Here is a 14,257-nt window from a genome sequence, read left to right on the forward strand (position 1 = left end):
CAATGCACCCATGTTTGGGAGACTCATGCATTAGATTTCTACATGTGTGGTTCTTATCCAAGCTTCTTCCCTTGATAATTCTACTTGCAAATTTTTCAGATATCTAATCTTTGAATAGTAATCAAAAGTATAGCTTGGGTCAAGTGATAACTGGTGTGCACTTTCCTTCAAGTCTTCATCTATCTTAGATGATTTATCTTTTATTTCCTAAGTGAAGATGGATATAGCACACAACTTACTGAATAGTGAAGTAACATTATTTGTAGAGGTTTCTAATGAATTAAGAATGGTAGATGATTCTACTTGATTTATTGCAATTTTCTATGCTACTTGCTCCAATATTTTTTTCTCAAATTTCCTCTCTACTCTTTGTAGAAAATTTTCTTGTCCATTGATCTCTTCATTGAATTTTTGGACAACTTCTAATAACTAAACCAAAATAGGTTGTGTACTAACAACCTCAATACTTAGTGCATTTACAAATATGTTATTTACATCTTCAAGCACTTGGTTTTCTCTTATCTTCTCTTCTCTAAGCTTCAATTGCTTAGCTCTCTTTTGCAATAATTCACCCATCATATTAATTTTATTAGGATTCAGAGTAGAGATATCCCAATTCATTATAACTATATCCTCATTTAGATCTATGTTTTCTTCTTTACCTTTATCTTTACTTGAAACTTTAATACTCGATTGAGACTTGTTCTCAACAATCCTTGTACTTTCTATATGCACACTTGGAATAGTAACAATAGTAGAAATAGAAGGGGTAGCAATAAAAGTAGATATTGCACTGACAGTAGAAATACCTTGTTTCTATATTGCTAAATCTAATGATGGTGGAGGCACTTGCTACTCAATAGATGAAGTGTTGGCACTTCAGTTAGTATGGTACTCGGCTAAATAGGTGAAAATATTGGTTGGGTGCTTGGTGTTGCAATGGTTACCACAACCAACTCGGAAGAAGCTTTCTCTAAGCTTCATGTAATTAAAGCTTTTCTTAGAGAATGAGAAAATGTGTAAATTATTGTTACTACTATCTTCTCCAAGTCAGTTTCATCAATACTCTAAATCTAGGGGAGATTCTCCATTGTAGCTTCCTATTCTTCCTCCTCATTATCCAAATTTAAATCATCTTTTGTTTCCACATCTTCTTCATCATTATTTTCATCATCTTCCTTGTCATCTTCATCAACTTTATCACTAACATGAGCAACAAAGTCACTTGGGGAATGAAGGTTGTAAATGTTCTTCCATGTGGTAGTAGTTGTCTTTACCACAAATTCTACGTCTTTCATTAGCACAAGACATGTGTTGAACTTAAAAGTGAGATTTTCCTCATTTTTCTTCATGGAATCTTTCACCTCTTTGATACCAAGACTCGACATGAGTTGCCTTAGAGTTTGTTCATATATATTTTTTGCATTTTTCTTAGCCTTTTCTCATCATGCCTTGATTTCTTGCATAAGCTCATTTGAAATTTTATGTACAAGTTGATTAGGAGAGTATTTCCATTTACCCAATTTTGACATCATCATGTCTTCAAATTGATTTTTCTCATTTGCATTCCCTTTTTCATATCTAATTGCTCTGAAGTTTTCCATTCCAACTCCTCTTGCTATTTCATTTAACTTTTCTTGGAATGTAGGTGGAGGATTTTTGAAAATAATTTTCTCAACATCTTCCTCACCTAACTTCAATTTGTGAATACTATAGTAGATGACTTGGTAGGTTTGGTTATGATAACCTTACCTTTCTTCCTATGAATATGAATACTATATATTCATTAATCTAATATAATACCAGTACATCTTTTCTCCATACAACTAAACCTTTAGAAGGGAAGAATTTTTGCACATAGAAGAATAAAATACCTAAAAATGAACCAAACTTACATGAATTGTTCATTAAAGTCCTAATGCTCTCCATGTTCTTGTTGAATTGATTTGACATTAACTCGGCAAGGTCGAAGGACATGTTGTTCTTCACTACCTTGAGAGCTAGATCAACTGCCTCACACAAAACACCATTAAGATGATTAGAATTATAGATCTTATGAACGATCATATGAATTCCAAACTTTAGCTCCATGTCAATAAAATTTCTAATCTTCATTCCTCTTCCATCCCACTCAGCAAGAGTCTTGTTTTCTAGTTCTACCTAACTTAGGGTTTTGGTAATGTTGGCTTTGTTCAACTTTGGGAGCCCTATGATTATATGAATCATTCTCTTTGTGATTTGAATAGGCTGCTCCAACCATAATTTCCCATTGTGAACATGGCTAAGGATAAACCTTATCATTTTTATTTAAAAGTCTTAGGGAATATGCAGAATGTGTGTTAAACCCTTGCTCTCCAAATGTTGATGCTTGAGTTTCAACACACATTTACACATAACTTCTTCAGAGACTCATCCATATCTAGTGTTCCAAGTTCTTGTATCAAAAATTGAAAATATGAATAGATATTTTTAATGAGTAATACCTTTGGTAGAATCTTTGATTGAGCTCTAGTTGGGTCAAGCACTTCTATAATTATTGGACTCAACTTGAAGTTTGGTGCCTTCCATTCGATTCCTCAAACCAACATCTCAAATCCTTTCCTAGTTTTGTTGCTAGAAGATCCCATGCTTGGTAGGGTTTATAAAAACACAAAAATCTTCAACAAAAAACACAAAGATCACTTGAAAGCACAAAAATTTCTCTTTGCAAATAGCTCTCAAAAATTCAGAGTGAAAAATGAATTCAATTTCCTTCATTTAAACAATTTTCACTTTTCAAGTGCCATAAATGCTTGGTGTGTTCACTCATTAGGTGATAAACTATCTCCCACTCGATTTAACCTTAATTCTTAGTAGATTCATTCATAGCTCAATGTCCACATAATTTCTTAGTGTATCCCAACCTCACTCAGTAAGGTCTTGCAACTTGACCTAGCTTGGTAAGGTCTTGAATCTCTACAATCTCTCAGTGATCCATTTGCATCTTGAATCTTGATATGGATCTCTTCTTTTTGGTGGCTAGAATAGATGTGAGATGTCTACTCTAAAGTCTCAATTATAGTTATTCCTATGGGAATTCAAGTTGAGATGCTTGAGTCACCCAACTTTTGAGTGACATCTGATTCATGACTCGGACTTGCATTCTCAAAATATTTTAGAATGCATTACTACCTCATCTTCTTTCTAATATTGTCAGCTCTATCTTTCTTTTCATCCTCAACTCTTTCATTATTCATATATTTCTTGGAAAGGTGTCCAAGTTTTGTACAAATAAAACATCTTCTAGTGGTGTCTTTTTTTCCTCATGTAATGTTTCACATATTTTGCTACAATGTGCCTAAATTCTCCACATTAGTGTCATCTACACCATATGTTGTAGTCCCATTGAAATATACCTTTTACAATTTGTTTTGTTGGATTCAATATCTTGGTTTTGCATTCAGAAGATTTGTATCCTTATTTCTTGCAATTATGACATTTACCTTCAAAATTAGGTTTATCCTTGCAGTCACTTGCTCTATGACCATGCTTATTACAATTGTAACACTTTCCCTTGAATTTTTCTTTACCACTACTCCAACATTTATTTGGTATATGACCTAACTTACCAAAATGATTTCAAGTAGGCCTTTCATTTTTTTGAGCTCCTTGCTTGGATGATTCACCCTCTTCTATGTATCCTATTCCAGTTTTGCTTTTATGTCTGTACTCACTTTTCCCATTCCACTGATTCATGTTTGCTTGAGATTTCAACATTCTTTCGTTGGCTTTCTTTTTAGTATTTATATCATTATGAAGTCTTTCATTCTTTGATCTTAGATTCATAATTTTTTCATTTTCATTAGTAAGATTATCAATGAAGTCTTCCTACAGAAGGGATAGATGCTAAATTTCATTGTTCTTTCCTTCTATCTCTTCTTTGGCTTTGTCTTTTTCTTTCATGACTTCACATAGTCTTACTAACTAGATTTCTTGTTCTCTTTTTAGCTTTCTAACTTCTTCTTGAAGATTGCAATTCTTTTCTAATAGGTCTTTGATTGCATCATCAACTTCTTCCAAATTTCTTTCTTGATAGATATCTCAATTCTTTCTTTAGTGTAGAGATTGTCATTCATTTGTACGACAAGATGTTTTCTTCTTTTCAATGATTAAGAGAGCTTCTTCTTTTCTTTCTTTAGTTGACCAATGGCTAATTCCAAGTCCAAATTTTCATTGTCAATAGCCTTATCTAGTCTATATACCTCCATTGCCTCTAATCTTTTCTCAAGCTACTAAGCTTCTTCTCTAAGAACCACTAAGATCTGATACCAATTGTTGGAAATATGAAGTAGGAAAGGTTACTAGGAGGGGGGTGAATCAAGAACCAATAAAAATTCAACTTATTTCATCAATTAATCTTTCATATAATATTCTAATCTAATTGCATGCATGAAATAATGAAAGCATTAAAACATTCATAACACTTTGACATAAGATATGGTGACCTAGAAACCTTCCAAAGAGAAAGTAAATTTGGTTTGGGGATGATACCCACAAGCTTTAGTATTGCAGTATAAATTTGGCTAGTTAAGGCTTATAATTGATCAATTCTAATGATCTACCATGTTAGAAGCAATAAGGACTACTAGGTACACCTTGTGAGTATTTACAAAACAGACAATGAAGTATGCACTTGGTAAAGAGATTTGAAAAAGGATATTAAGTCTACCCTATTAAAAGATTTAGCTAATACACCTGTTAGGATGAACCAGTGGCTCATCTCTAATATGCAATTTTGATTTTCTTGTTGAGATTCCTTTGAAATGTAAAGATCACCTTGTTGTGACAGATCCCTTATACTACTTGTAGCCTTCTTAATTTACATTTTTTCTCATCATATGCATACACTACTTATTTGGATATGATACAATGCATTACATAAATACTAATCCAAATCACAACTTACTGGAGTTAGCTACAATACAAGTTTCACCAAAATTCACAAAGTTAGCTCAACTACTAGCACTCAGGTTCTAAAGAAAAACTTAGTGAGGTTTTGATACTTGGCAACCATTTTCAACACTTAGAATTGTTATGCTATTGGTAAAAGAGAGGTTCAATTCATACTAATCACTTCTAAGTAGTCTAAACTCGGCCAACACTTGTGACTTGGTGAACACTACAAAACTTGGCACATAAATTGAGTCACTTGATTGACACAATGTTAGCCCCATATTTGGTCTTTCCAATTGTTGATACAGATACCCAAAGATTTACCAAATAAAAGTTGAACTTGAACCTTGTTTCCTTTATACTTTAACTTCTAGTTCAAGCCAGTATCATTCATGAAGGTTCAAAATCCTTTCTTCTATTTTCCTATTAGTCCAACATGTCCTATGCTAGGAAGAAGTCAAAGTTGAAGCAAGAAAGTGAAATTTCAACTTCAACTTCTTCTTCTTTTTTAATGTTTTCACTTGTTTTCTTCTTGCAAGGATTTGGTTAAGTGAAACATGCATGTTTTACTAAAAGGAAGCCCCAATTTCTTACTATGTATCGAAGATGTGAAAGGAAATAAATGTGATAGATAAGTGGCATGTGTCAAAGTATCAATTATTTATAGGAAAGTAAAAGTAATGATCATCTAGCATCATTAAAATGAGATTGTATGCTTATGTGATGAAAATAATTAATAATAAATGGCTAAGAGTCATGTCAAATAAATTTGCATACTAATGTTAATGATTTTGCCTACTCCATATCTATCCATGATTTTTTGAAATCTTATTTCTTAAATTCTTCCTTTTCTAGTCTTTTTTTTCTTTTATCTTACCATGTTAGATCCCAAAACATCAAGCTGGTAAGAATATAAGTTGAGTACTTGAATTTGCAAAAACTGGTGAGTTCATAATTTGGCCTTCTCTCTATATATTTTTTTTCTTGCTCTTGGTTTTTGGTTAAGATTTCTTTTTAGCATTTGAGTTTGTGATTCCCCCTCGAAGAGACCATGACTCTTTTCTAGCCTAAGCCTAAGAGGCACTACTTGTTAAGCTCTTTATTTGAGATATGAGATACTTTTCTAGTTAATGTAGACTCAACCCAACTAGTAGAAAGAGTTAGGAATGCACAAGTTGGACCCATATACTAGAGACTCACTAGTAGTGGTCTAATAGAAGCCTCCACTTTCTTGACCACCATAAGACATCCTGAATTGATTGTTGAGTATGTGAATCATTATGACCCTTAGACCAGATGTATAAAGAAGGTCACATGTAAAATTTTGGCTAGAATTGATAGGCTTACAGTCAGTTTTTCCCTAAGGATACCTCATAAAGAACCCTATAAGCCATGGACATTTGAGAAATCTAGATACTTGTATGGGAGAAACAAGGATTATGATTCTATTGTGGCACAAACTTGGCTCTTGAGACTAGCACTAGGAGGCTCAAGGTTACCCAAAGAACTAACTATTGAGTATTTTATTAAAGAGATCATTGACATAGTTTTCCTTCTCAACAAAGTAAAACAAAATGAGCATGCCTTTCATTGGGATGACTATATATTTATTCATTCGAAAAAAAATTGAGGGATAGAAATTCATTGACTAGGTAGATGTGATAGTCAAAGGGTTACACATAGATCTTGTAGGTTTGAATAACTTTGGCCCTTTCTTCATGTCCTCCTTTTTGGTTTACATCTTGGTTGCATCAAAGGAATAAGAAGGTCTCCCACATGAACCTTGGATAGAAGACGTGACCATTTATTAGCATCATAGAAACCTACAAGCAAAGGAACCCTACAAAGAGTTCAAGAGAATTAATGATGTATTTTTAGGGAGACTAGTTTTTGAGCTATGAGGTCAAGAGAATCGAAGGATCTCTAAAGAATCTATTCAAGCTATTAAAATTTGTGGTTTTTGTTATATAAAGTTCCCTAGATTCACCTATATTAGAGTTAGGGGTTTTGCTAGTGAACTTCTTAAACTTCCTCACTATTGCCTTGATAACATCATCCTTTCTAAAATCTATAGGCAGCTCATTCATGTCACTAATTTTCATACTAATGTTAAATTAATAATAAATGGCTAAGAGTCATGTCAAATAAATTTTCATACTAATGTTAATGATTTTGCACACTCCATATCTATCCATGATTTTTTGAAATCTTATTTCTTAAATTCTTCCTTTTCTAGTTTTTTTTTTTTTTAATCTTGCCATGTTAGATCCCAAAACATCAAGCTGGTAAGAATATAAGTTGAGTACTTGACTTTGTAGAAACTGGTGAGTTCATAATTTGGCCTTCTCTCTCTATATATATTTTTCTTTCTCTTGGTTTTTGGTTAAGATTTCTTTTTAGCATTTGAGTTTGTGATTCCCCCTCAGAGAGACCATGACCCTTTTCTAGCCTAAGCTTCCTAAGCCTAAGAGGCACTACTTGTTAAGCTCTTTATCTGAGATATGAGATACTTTTCTAGTCAATATAGACTTAACCCAACTAGTAGAAAGAGTTAGGAATGCACAAGTTGGACCCATATACTAGAGACTCACTAGTAGTGGTCTAATAGAAGCCTCCACTTTCTTGACCACCATAAGACATCCTGAATTGATTGTTGAGTATGTGAATCATTATGACCCTTAGACCAGATGTATAAAGAAGGTCACATGTAAAATTTTGGCCAGAATTAGTAGGCTTACAGTCAATTTTTCCCTAAGGATACCTCATAAAGAACCCTTTAAGCCATGGACATTTGAGAAATCTAGATACTTGTATGGGAGAAACAAGGATTTTGATTCTACTGTGGCACAAACTTGGCTCTTGAGACTAGCACTAAGAGGCTCAAGGTTACCCAAATAACTAACTATTGAGTATTTTATTAAAGAGTTCACTGACATAGTTTTTCTTCTCAACAAAGTAAAACAAAATGAGCATGCCTTTTATTGGGATGACTATATATTTATTCATTCGAAAAAAAATTGAGGGATAGAAATTCATTGACTAGGTAGATGTGATAGTCAAAGGGTTACACATAGGTCTTGTAGGTTTGAATAACTTTGGCCCTTTCTTCATGTCCTCCTTTTTGGTTTACATCTTGGCTGCATCAAAGAAATAAGAAGGTCTCCCCCATGAACCTTGGATAGAAGACGTGACCATTTATTAGCATCATAGAAACCTACAAGCAAAGGAACCCTAAAAAGAGTTCAAGAGAATTAATGATGTATTTTTAGGGAGACTAGTTTTTGAGCTACGAGGTCAAGAGAATTGAAGGATCTCTAAAGAATCTATTCAAGCTATTAAAATTTGTGGTTTTTGTTATATACAGTTCCCTAGATTCACCTATATTAGAGTTAGGGGTTTTTCTAGTGAACTTCTTAAACTTCCTCACTATTGCCTTGATAACATCATCCTTTCTAAAATCTGTAGGCAGCTCATTCATGTCACTAATTTGCATACTAATGTTAAATTAATAGTAAATGGCTAAGAGTCATGTCAAATAAACTTGCATACTAATGTTAATGATTTTGCACACTCCATATCTATCCATGATTTTTTGAAATCTTATTTCTTAAATTCTTCCTTTTCTAGTTTTTTTTTTTTAATCTTACCATGCTAGATCCCAAAACATCAAGCTGGTAAGAATAAAAGTTGAGTACTTGACTTTGCAAAAACTGGTGAGTTCATAATATGGCCTTCTTTCTATATATATTTTTTCTTACTCTTGGTTTTTGGTTAAGATTTCTTTTCAGCATTTGAGTTTGTGATTCCCCCTCAAAGAGACCATGACTCTTTTCTAGCCTAAGTTTCCTAAGCCTAAGAGGCACTACTTGTTAAGCTCTTTATCTGAGATATGAGATACTTTTCTAGTCAATGTAGACTTAACCCAACTAGTAGAAAGAGTCAGGAATGCACAAATTGGACCCATATACTAGAGACTCACTAGTAGTGGTCTAATAGAAGCCTCCACTTTCTTGACCACCATAAGACATCCTGAATTGATTGTTGAGTATGTGAATCATTATGACCCTTAGACCAGATGTATAAAGAAGGTCACATGTAAAATGTTGGCCAGAATTGATAGGCTTACAGTCAAATTTTCCCTAAGGATACCTCATAAAGAACCCTATAATCCATGGACATTTGAGAAATCTAGATACTTGTATGGGAGAAACAAGGATTATGATTCTATTGTGGCACAAACTTGGCTCTTGAGACTAGCGCTAGGAGGCTCAAGGTTACCCAAAGAACTAACTATTGAGTATTTTATTAAAGAGATCACTGACATAGTTTTTATTCTCAACAAAGTAAAACAAAATGAGCATGCCTTTCATTGGGATGACTATATATTTATTCATTCGAAAAAAAATTGAGGGATAGAAATTCATTGACTAGGTAGATGTGATAGTCAAAGGGTTACACATAGGTCTTGTAGGTTTGAATAACTTTGGCCCTTTCTTCATGTCCTCCTTTTTGGTTTACATCTTGACTGCATCAAAGGAATAAGGTATCCCACATGAACCTTGGATAGAAGACATGACCATTTATTAGCATCACAGAAACCTACAAGAAAAGGAACCCTACAAAGAGTTCAAGAGAATTAATGATGTATTTTTAGGGAGACTAGTTTTTGAGCTATGAGGTCAAGAGAATCAAAGGATCTCTAAAGAATCTATGCAAGCAATTAAAATTTGTGGTTTTTGTTAAATACAGTTCCCTAGATTCACCTATATTAGAGTTAGGGGTTTTGCTAGAGAACTTCTTAAACTTCCTCACTATTGCCTTGATAACATCATCCTTTCTAAAATCTGTAGGCAGCTCATTCATGTCACTAATTTGTCTTAAAATATTAAGAAGACTTGTGTTGCTCTATTTCCTATAGAAATTGGCCACTACAGAGGTCCCAATATCAAATAGGCTATGTTGATAAATTTAGTGATGTTCAACTTCTGTCTCAAGTCATATTTTTCTAAAGAAAACTTTGATTAGATGGAGTTTTCTAGGGAAAACCTAAAACATGCATCCTCCATTAGGCATGTTCCTCACCTAGAAGACTACTAGGCCAATTTCTCTAATGATTTTGAAGTTAGAAAAATATTATGGTCAAGATTGACCATAAGTCAAATACAAGCATTTTAAGTTCAACTTGACATCAACAAGTTAGACGAAAATGATAATGAGGAGGTGGTTAATCCCCTATATATTGAAGAAATCGAATGTCTCCCTATCATTGAACTAGATTGGAACAAGAGGGAAGAAGATGATTTTTATTCTCACATGATAGGTTTTTTTAAGAGGATATAAAATTGGTTAATTGAAAAGATGAATTGAGTGTCAACTCAGGAAAAACCTAAAAAGCACACTCAACAGCTAGAAAAGGGAAGCCTTCAAAAAAGTTAATTGTTCCCTCTAAGGATGCCATTGGTAATTCTGTTGTAGGTCAAAGGAAGCTAAAGTTGAAGCGTCCATCCCTCTGATTCAACTTTAGGTTCAACTTAAGTAGTAAGCACTAAAAGAGCTACTCATTTCCACACCAGAAGCAAGAAGGCCATGCAAAATAGAGTAGATATCAGAATCACAATAGACTTGGATTCCCTAGAAATTGATCCAATAATAGAAAAAATCATTGCTCCTGATATGTTTGACTCAGTAGGAGACCAACAAAAAATGGTAGGAGATATTACATTAATGGGTACTCTAGCTCTAATCGACAACACTGCCACACTTGGAAAGGAGCCTATGACACCTAACTCATTAGAAAAGAAATGAATCATGGTACCACTCTTCATTCCAATGGATGACTTGGTGAGTAAATTCCTTGGAAGGTCTTCTAAAGTTAAGAAAGAAAAAAAGAGTCTAAGATTGATTTTGACAAGGACACAGGATGGTAGTTGGCAAAAATCACCAAACCTCAATAGGATAAACTTCAAGAAGAACTCACACCTCAAGATTTTTAGGTATCAAAATTAGACCTGGGTAAAGGTAGCAGAGCCATGGACATGCAAATATTTGAGGTACCTAACAAGAAGATTTCAAACCAGGTGTGGAAAGACACTAAAGACAAGTAGAACATGAAGGAAGCTATGGAAAACATTGCCCAATATATCAATGCAATTATGCATCTTGAACCAAAGCCAATCAATGAAATATCAACCAATGTTGATGTCAAGTCTCTGGCCAATCAGTAATTCTTAGATAATTTACAAAAGTGTAAAGCTATTGTTAAGACATTTAAAGAATGGGTTCAAACTATGCAGAATGAAACAATAACAAAAATAAATCTCTAGAGTGATATCCAAAAGGAAAGTTCAACTATTACCAAGAAGGTTGAATAAAAAATTGAAGGATATGAAAGAGAGAAAAGTAATTGGATGAAAGAGATATTGTGGATTGATGAAATATAAGGCTATGGTTTGCAGAAGTTTCTCTCTGAATGCCCTATAGTTGGCCTTGATGATAAAGCTTTCTATGTGATCTGAGAATGCATTGAATGGAGAAATGAAGCAATCACATAGGGTGTAGCTAAGATCAAAGAAACACTATTTGGGCTTGTATTCATAAATGACATAATCCTTAGGACCTAAAGTGGTTTTATAAATAGTGTGCAAGAGGGGAAAGCAATTCTATAATGCCTATAGAAGATATCATTAGATAGATACAGAAGAAATTCTTGAAACTTTAGGAAAAGAAAACACCTATGAGACAAGACTTTTCTAACATTTTCCATGTCAAAGCCATGTTGATTATCAACCAGAAGCACCTAGAGATGCATGAGGGAAAGATAATAGAGCTGAAGAAAGAAAACTAAGTCTAGAAACAGAGGATCACTTTTCTCGACCTGCCACATCATCCTTTACTATTGCGTATGAAAGCTAGAAAGATGGAAGGATTTCTATTAGCATGGATAAAGCCCTATGACACCTAGAATCTCATAGTTGGATGCTTGCTATCTTTTATTTTATTTTTTCTTTATTTTGTTTTTAGTTGGTTAGCATGGTTAAGTAACAAAAAACTATTCTAGTCCTAGTGAGGTAATTTTGGATATCCAACCTTGTAGGGTATATATGCAAATAACATATTTCTAAAATGGACCCTCTTGGTATATAAAAAACCATAAATACTTTTGATTAAATTGTCTACATTTAAAAAAAATACTTTTATGCAAATTTTGGCTATGATAAGAAAATATAAGATTCTACAACTTAATATTTTTAAGCTTTTCTAGAATAGATATTATTGTCTATTTTGTAATGATTCATGTCCTTGTGGAGATTAGTCATTTTGTGAAAAGGTTTACATTGTCTCATTATATTTAAAAATCTTGTTGTTGAAGTTGAGAGAATTTGAAGGGATAATAGAAAAAGTAAATTTTAAGTCATTTTCATCTATAGGGATTAATCATGTCGATGATCTTGGTTATTAGATTTGAATGGTTTTTCAACCTGCACATTCTTTTCATTTTTATGAATTGATTGTTTAAACTTTTTAGTATTTTTTTGAAAATACTCATTGGGAAGGTTTTCCCTCAAAAGAGGAGTTAATGAGTATCTTTTCAAATTGGTAGCTACACCTAATAGTAAAACAATACTAAGTAGAGGATTCCTTACATATTTTGAAATTTCAATCAGTTGGTTTATCAAGATTTTTCCCTCTTCATGATTTAAGATTCAAGGAAAATTTGTGTACTAACACACTACATGACTTTATCAACACTAACACTATGAGCTCGATATAAAATGAATTACTTGGTTAACACTCCTTGGCTTGATCAACACTAGATTCACAATATTGATACTATGAACTCGGTAGACATTAGAGAGAATAGTTGACACTGTACAACTAAATTAATATTGTGAAGCTTAGTTTGCATTGTCAGTGATGAACTTGGTAGATACTACTTGGCATAAACTAAATGCTGATTTTGAAAGTCGATAGCAACTATTGGACTTAGTAGTAACTAGATTGTTTGTTTAACATTGTAAACTACCAGATAAGCTTAATAGTTGCTAACCAATTAACTAGGTGTGAGTCACTAATAAAAAAAGTTGACCTTAATGTCAACACATTTATGTTATCGGTTGTATATTTTAAAAAAATGCTAGATGTTTTTTTCATAGCATTGTTTACTATCCTATTTCCTAGATTATAAGTGCTTTAAACTTGAGCCACCATCTATGTAGTAATTCTATCAATCTCTTCCTTGGATGGTGTTCTCAAATTTATATGCCCAACATTTGATATGATATTGCATGTTCTATCATTACTTTGATGTTAATCATCTGGAAAAACTTGTTGATGATGTAATTGATACATACTTCAAAGATTGTTGACATCAATCTCAAATTCTTCACCATGGTCAAGTAGATTAATCATATTATAGATCTCATCTTCATGGTTCTTCTCTTCTTCTCCTTCTTCAAGCTTTATTTTTTTATTTCCAGAGAATGATTGGGAAACAATACAGTAGTCAGGAGAATGAGGGGATTGGCAAACAATGCACCAAGGCATATCCTCTATCATATTTATAAAATTCCTATGTAATGGATCTGATGTGGTTTTTTCCTTTGGGCCTTGGGCTGGGTTAAGAATGGGCTTTCCATCTTTCCATTTTGTGGTATAGGGATAATTTTGAATTATGGTTTTCCTATTATAATTATTGTTAAACTATGGTTTCTTGCCAAAACTAGGCTTATTTGTAGAATTTGGTAAAAGATTCATATTCTTGAGCAAATTTAGAACCTAGTCCATCTTATTATCCTTAGGATTTTTGTTTATGATAAGCTTGTCACCTCCCTTCCTATTTCCCCTAGGATTGAATAATTTTGGATTGTCTCTCCTTTCCAACTTATCAAATATTTTTCTATTATTTTTAATGTTGACAACTATCTTAAAAGCATCCCTGAATGTTCTAGGATCTTTATCTCTTAGAATATAGGCCTTCTTGTTGTCAAAAGTATTGAAATATGTAGTGAGACACACATTCTCACCTAGTAAAATGACTTGAAATAATTTATACATTCCCTTCTAGAATCTTACATTAAAATCAAATATTGACTCACTAGTAAATTTGGACCCAATTTTCAACAATTATGCTTGAACTTTGACCAAGGTTCATTACTATTTTTCTCGTCAAAATTTAGACCAAATTGCAAGTTGGTCAAAATTTTAATGAATAAATTGTAGGTTGGTCAAAATTTTGATGAATGTATTCATCAAATTCCAATGAGAAAAATAGCAATGAACCTTGGTCAAAAATTGGGTACAAATGTACTAGTGACTCATTCTAATT

The sequence above is a fragment of the Cupressus sempervirens genome, chromosome 1 (genome assembly GCF_028749045.1).
Source record: "Cupressus sempervirens isolate cs-2001-9-10 chromosome 1, ASM2874904v1, whole genome shotgun sequence".
In the NCBI taxonomy this organism is placed as follows: Eukaryota; Viridiplantae; Streptophyta; class Pinopsida; order Cupressales; family Cupressaceae; genus Cupressus; species Cupressus sempervirens.